At 36.8% G+C, this 7469-nt stretch overlaps 1 pseudogene; it reads left to right on the top strand.

Annotated features, from left to right (window-relative positions):
- The first annotated feature begins 278 nt into the window (after positions 1 to 278).
- On the top strand, positions 279 to 1453 carry LOC140525498 (26S proteasome regulatory subunit 10B pseudogene; annotated as a pseudogene).
- Positions 1454 to 7469: the final 6016 nt, after the last annotated feature.

Raw genomic sequence — 7469 nt, 5'->3', positions numbered from 1 at the left:
CAAAACCACTTAGTATTAGCTAAGAAACAGAAAGGCAGGCAAGGAGAAGAGGCTAGGCACTCAAGACACAGTATGCAATGGATATAGTAATCTACTGTTTGATAAACCCAAGGACCCCAGCTTCTGTAATAAGAACTCACTGGTCCACAAAAATTGCTGGGAACACTAGAAAACATTGTGGTAGAAACTAGGCATAGACCAATGCCTGACACCATGCACAAGAATAACATCTAAATTAATATACGATCTGGTTATGAACATTGATACTATGGCCCTATGAGAGGCGTCTTCTCATCATGGCGGACCCAAGAGATAAGGCTCTTCAGGACTACCATAAGAGGCTGCTTGAGCACAAGGAGATCGATAGACGCCCCAAAGATTTAAGGGAACAGTTGAAAGAGCTTACCAAGCAATACAAAAAGTGTGAAGATGATCTGAAGGCCTTACAAAGTACTGGGCAGATTGTGGGTGAAGTCCTTAAATAATTAACAGAAAAAAAATTCATTGTTATAGCAACAAGTAGACAAGGGTATGTTGTAAGTTTTCGACATCAGCTTGACAAGAGTAAGCCGAAGCCAGGGACAAGAGTTGCTCTGGATATGACTACGCTAACTATCATGAGATACTTGCCAAGAGAAGTTGATCCTCTGCTTTACAACATGTCTCATGAAGACCCTGGGAATGTTTTTTATTCTGAGACTGGAGGGCTTTCTGAACAAATCAGAGAAATAAGAGAGGTAATAGAATTACCTCTTACAAACCCTGAATTATTCCAGGGTGTAAGAATAATGTTGTTTGATATATGGACCACCAGGTACAGGAAAAACACTCTTGGCAAGAGGTGTTGCTAGGCAGGTGGACAATTTTTTAAAGGTTGTATCCAGTTCCACTGTAGACAACTACATTGGTGAAATTGCTCATTTGATCAGAGAAATGTTCAGTTATGCCAGGGATCGCCAGCCATGCATCATTTTCATGGATGAAATAGATGCTATTGGTGGTTGTCGTTTTTCTGAGGGTACTACAAACTGATAGAGAAAGTCAGAGAACTCTAATGGAGTTACTGAATCAGATGGATGGATTTGATACTTTACACAGAGTAAAAATGATCATGGCTACCGACAGACCAGACACATTGGATACTGCTTTGTTGTATCCAGGAAGATTAGATAGAAAAATACATATTGATTTACCAAATGAACAAGCAAGATTAGACATATTGAAGATTCGTGCAAGTCCTATCACAAAACATGGTGAAATAAATTAAGAAGCAATTGTGAAACTCTCATATGGTTTTCATGGAGCAGATCTATGAAATGTTTACACTGAAGCACGTATGTTTGGAATTCCTGCTGATCATAATTTTGTAGTACAGGAAGATTTCATGAAGGCAGTAAGAAAAGTGGCTGATTCTAAGAAGTTGGAATCTAAACTAGATTATAAATCTGTCTAAGTTATGTCTCAAAAGACAATAGCATAATATAAAAATAAAGCAGAGGAAAATAATGTAAAAAAAGATTGATACTATTGACAAATTTGTGGAGTAATAAACGGTGTATTTATAAGATTTATGGAGAAGGGAAGAAGTTTTGACTAAAGAAGAGGTAGAAAGCATTATGAAGTACAAGGTGGATAATTTTGATTACATTAAACTGAAAAGATTTTGCACAATCAAACCCAATGCAACCAAGATTTGGAGGGATGCAGAAAACTAGGAAAGAATTTTTGCAGCTAGTGTCTGTAATAAAGGCCTCATTTCTAAAATTTATAGAGAACTGAATCAAGTGTGCAAAAATACAAGCCATTCCCCAACTGATAAATGGTCAAAGGATATGAACAAGCAGTTTTCAGAGGAAGAAATTAAGGATATCTATAGTCATATGAAAAAAAAATGCTCAAAATCACTATTGATTAGAGAAAGTCAAATCAAAATAACTCTGAGATACCATATCACACCTATCAGATTGACAAACATGACACAATAGGAAGATGATAAGTGTTGGAGAGGATGTGGGGGAGTTTGTACACTAATTCATTGTTGGTGGAGCTGTGAACTGATCCAACTATTCTGGAGAGTAATTTGGAACTGTGCCCAAATAGCTACAAAAATATGCATACCCTTTGACCCAACAACATCCCTTCTAGGACTGTATCCTCAGGAGATCCTAAAAATGGGAAAGGGTCTCACATATACAAAAATATTTATAGCAGCACTCTTTGTGGGGACCACAAGCTGGAAATCAAGGGAATGCCCATCAATTGTGGAATGGCTGAATAAATTCTAATGTGTATATGTAATGGAATACTATTTTACTCTAAGAAATGATGAACAGGAAGACTTCAGAGAGGCCTGGAAATACTTATATGACACTGAGCAAAAGGAGCAGAGCCAGGAGAACTTTGTGCACAGCAACGGACATAGTATGCGAGAATATTTTTCTGGTGGACTTGGGACTTCATTACAAGGCAAGGACTTAAAAAAATTCCCAATGATCTTTTAAGGCAAAATGCCCTCCACATCCAGAGAAAGAACTGTGGAATTCAATTGCAAAATATAACAGATCGTGGTCTTTTGTATTATGTTTTGGTTTGTTATATGATTTCTCCCATTCTTTTTAATTCTTCTACACAGTATTACTATAGTGAAAATGTATTTAATAGGAATGTATGTGTAGAATCCATATAAAATTGTATGCTGTCTCAGGGAGAGAGGGCAAGGGAATGGGGAGGGAGAGGGGAAAAAATCTAAATCATATAGTAGTAATTGTAGAACACTGAAAATAAATAAAATTAATAAAAAAGATAGATCTATTGAGACTATAGGTCTATATCCTGTTCTGTCAATTGAGGAAATTTATGTTTTTGTAAATATTCTTCCATTTCACTTAAATTGTTAAATGTATTGGCATATAAGTAATAAAAATAACTCATTATAACTTTTTAAGTTCCTCTTCATTCCTTCTGTATTCACCATTTTCACTTTTGGTTTGGTTTTCTTCTCTTTTAAAAACCAAACTGAACCAATTGTTCATCTATTTTATTTGCTTTTTGCTCATGACGGGAACTTTTTTTTTACAATTTATTAATTGTATGGATTTTTCTTACTCTTGATTTTATTAATCTCAACTTTACTTTTTGGATCTCCACTTCATGTTTTAATTGGGGATTTTTTTGTTCCCATTCTATTTTTTTTTCTTATTTCATGCCAAATTCATTGGTTTATTTTCTGTATTTTTTTGTGATAACCATTTAAGATGCAAATTTTCCTCTAATCCCTGTTTTTACTCTGTTCAGAGTGTTTTGTCTTTTCAGCACCTCTAGGCCCAGTTTCTCAAAACACAGGAGTCCTTCAATCTTTACTTACTCAGCATCTGCTATTCTTCAGATGAAAGTTTGGGAGGCAAAAATTTTTGAGATAAAATATCTTGAGATCTTGAGAGAGGTGTAAGTTGAAGTGAAATTTCTTGAAGCCTAACTGCTTCTCTCCAGGCATACTGTTTATTGATTCAGTGTCATCAGTTTAGAGGGATTTGCACTTCACTCAGATGAAATACCAGCCTCTAGAGGAAGCCTGAACAACATTGACCTGCTGAGGGGCAGTAAACTGAGCAGGCCTGTTTTATATAATCTACATTTTTCAAGGACTGATTGAAATCCTTTGTTAGGCTATATGTTTTATCCACTTTTTCTGGAGGCTTTTCTGAGGTCCTCTCCAGACGTCTTAGGAGGACAACTGCTTTACCACTTTATTTTTGTTATTCTATGTTCATTTTCTGACAATTTCTATCTGTTTGTGGAAGAAATATGGAGAGCTATGAGATTTCTGACCTATTCTGCGATCTTTCTAGAATGTTTAGGAATCTACTTTCTATATCTTCTCTGCTGAACAAATAAGAAGAGATTGCTGGGTGTCATCCTGTTCTTGATGATATAGTCTACACTGGAAGGATTCTGAGCTTGGTCTGTATGTCTCTGTGTACTTTTTCCCTTTAGTAAAGGAATTCCCTTTCATTGCCCTGTGCTTGCTCAATGAGTTTTGATTTAGTATAATTCAAAGAAATCCCATTCAATATTAAAAAGAGCATAGTTTATAAGATCTCCCTTGCAGTGCTGATTCGATTTGTACTGATTTCAGCAGGACAGTGTGAGCCTCAATTCCTCTCTCCCTTTCCCAAATAATACTTTCATTTTCTTTGATGATGATTATTTAGAATGCTTTTAAATAGTGAATGAAGAAATTGCCATTCTTAATTCATCAGAACAATTCTTCCCATGTGTTTGTTTGAATTGTTCTGGTCATGAATTTATTTGCCTTTTATAAATTCAGGGTTTGTCAGGCTAACATTTGTGATTGTCATCTCTAGCAGTCCTTGTCATTTATACGTTGAATTGTTATCTTAAGTGAGATTGTCACACTTGCCGAAACTCGTATGTAATCAGTGTCAATCTTATCTCAGAGTATCTCAATTAAGGCCAGGGAAGACATTAAACATTCATCAAACAAAGCCATTCCCCAAGAAGACATGTCTCCCTTCCATATCTTTGAAAATGGTTTGATGCTATATCTCATTCTCTCTTCTTTTACTTTCTAACAGTAGCCACCCCTCGTCAGCCCACGAATCCCAATGCACTGATATCCTTTCTTGCAAACTGCTCCCTAAATTTTAACTCACTTCTTAATCTACATTCTTTCCTCTTTTGCTGTTTCCTTATCAGCTCTTAGGATACACTTAGTTCTCCACCTACCATATAATCCACATTGCAAGATTTAACACTTCTGTGAGAATTCATAATCCTATTTCTCTCCTCCATTTCCTAATTCCTTAACTCGGTGATACAAGCTATAAGAACCTGGCCCCTGAGGAATGCCATTTTCCTGGTTATCTAATGGCCCTATTAACTACAACAGAGGCATATGTAATTGAACTGAAACACCAACTAATCTGATAAGAGCAGACAACTAGGGAGTACGGATACTGGGAACTCCTGCTAGTTGGCTGAACTCCCTGCTGCAGAGCTGGCATATGAAAAAACCTAAATGTTCTCCTTAAAAGAATGTAGAAAGGATGATCATCATCTATACCACTGACTTTGAATCAAGTCAAGTGGTCTGGGGCCTGGGGTGAAAAAGAATGAACAATCAAAGGCTCTCTCCCTTAGTATAAAGTTCAGTGGAGGAATTTTGCTGATGACACCCACTGAATATAGTTACTGTGGGACACATCAATGCCAAATAGAATCATATGTTAAAAAACCAACCAGGTTGAAACTATTACAAAAGTAGCAGGGTTTGGGAAGTGGATCTAGTGCCAATGTAAACATTGAAATGCTAATATGTGCACTCTCATTAAGGAAATGGTAGCAAGTAACGAACCCAAGTAGCCCCCAACCTGGGCCCAACTGGCAAAATGGAATTCCTTTCACCTTAACGTAAGATGGTTGCCAATGCTAGTGGACAGTTCTATCATTATCCATGTGACTACCCAAATAAGGAAGAAAATTCCTGGAAGCTATTTCTATGACAAGACCATACCCTGGAAAGGAGAAAGAAAATACTTTGTCTTTCTTGGATCCAATCTCCAAGAAAACTGGCCTGATAATAATGGAGTATTTTGGGATATTGGTCTGGCATTCTCATGCCTTACTTTCTTCCTTTCCAGCAACAGTCAATAGCAAAGAGGAAGAAAAAATCCAGGGAAGTTGAAAGGCAAAGAGACATTTTGGACATCATCAAGAGCTCCGTGATTCAGTAGCAAAGAGCTGAAGATGATTTGCTTGAGTGTAAGTCTTGCTTCACAGGTTCCTGTGAAGAGTTTTATTCTTATGGACCTCAATGTCTCCTCAAACTAAAAGCATAGAGAAAGTAAGGTTATTGTGATTTCTGAGATGAGGATCTGAAGTACACAAAGGTATATCCAGTCAAAAGAAGATGATCATTTATTAAGGGAAATGAATATAATTTTGATATTATGAGAGGTCTGAATGAAAAGAAGCTTCATATTCTCTCAAATTGCGGTTTTATGATCCTCTGATTTGTGTATAAATACATACACACACATATGTATCTCTCTAATATATATATATATATGTCGTGTGGATATATATATATATATATATATACATATATATGTGGATATATGTATATGTATATATATATATATATATATACACATCTGTGTGTGTGTGTGTGTGTGTGTAGATCTGTATAAATATCCATCGGGAGGATCATACACATAAAGACAAACACATATATGTATATTGAATGTACCCATAGGTAGAAAGGATTTCCACTTGCACCGTGTATACAAAAATGCTATGGGATGAACATAGTGAATGTTCAATAATTCCTGATTTGCCTCATGTTTGAAAACTCCAAAGAAATTACTCATCATGGACAAAACATGCAAGGTATCCAAAGAATATATCTTCTCTCTACACCTGCAGGCATCAGAACAGGAAAGAGTCTCAGGGACACAAAGGAAATTACAAGATAGGTAGATAGATAGATAGATAGATAGATAGATAGATAGATAGATAGATAGATAGATAGATAGATAGACAGATAGATACATAGATACATAGACACATAGATAGATACATAGATAGATAATAGCTACGTAGATAGACAGATAGGTAGATAGATTGACAGATGACAGATACTTAGATGGATGGAAGGAAAGAAGGACGGGTGGGATAAATTTCATTGTGAATTGGGAAGAAATCATATACCTTGAAAATTTTTCAGCCTCACACTTCACCTGTTATTCTAAGTGGTCTCTTTCTGCTCAATATTCTTGACTTCCCTCTCCAAGTCATTTTGCACATGGCTGATCTGATTCAGTAGTTTTATGTCTGGTCTCATATGTTTTTTTCTCACTGTGTCTCTTGCACAGTAATAGCTGCCTGAGTCCTCAGCTTTTAGGGAATTCATTTGCAGGTACACCATGTTGTTGCTGCTGTCCACCGAGATGGTGAATCGGCCTTTCACAGAGTCTGCATAGCTTGTGCTTCCACTATTAGTACTAATCGCTGCGATCCACTCCAGCCCCTTCCCTGGAGCCTGGCGGATCCAACTCATATAAACATAGCTGCTGATGGTGATTTCAGAAGCTTTGCAGGAAAGGCGAAGGGATCCTCCAGGCTGTCTCACATCACCCCCAGACTCTACCAGTTGAATAACATCACAATGGACACCTGCAAATAGTCATAAAAGACAAAAGTCACACAAATATATCACTTCAAAGAGTATTTCCTTGGTCTGGAAGCAAAAAAAAGATAAACTACCTTGTAAAATAGCCAGAATGAAAATTCCATTCAGTCCAAAACCCATTGTGCAGGCTGTACAACGTCAGTCCTTAGGAGAGAAAGCCACACAAAGGAAAAGTTCCTCTCCCAGGACTGCAGACACAGAATTTTGATGGTTTTCATCCCTTCAGGGAGGAGCCCAATTTGCATTTCTTTTTCTCTTC

The sequence above is a fragment of the Notamacropus eugenii genome, chromosome 1, assembly GCF_028372415.1.
Source record: "Notamacropus eugenii isolate mMacEug1 chromosome 1, mMacEug1.pri_v2, whole genome shotgun sequence".
NCBI lineage: Eukaryota > Metazoa > Chordata > Mammalia > Diprotodontia > Macropodidae > Notamacropus > Notamacropus eugenii.
This window is presented reverse-complemented; position numbering and strand designations above follow the sequence as displayed.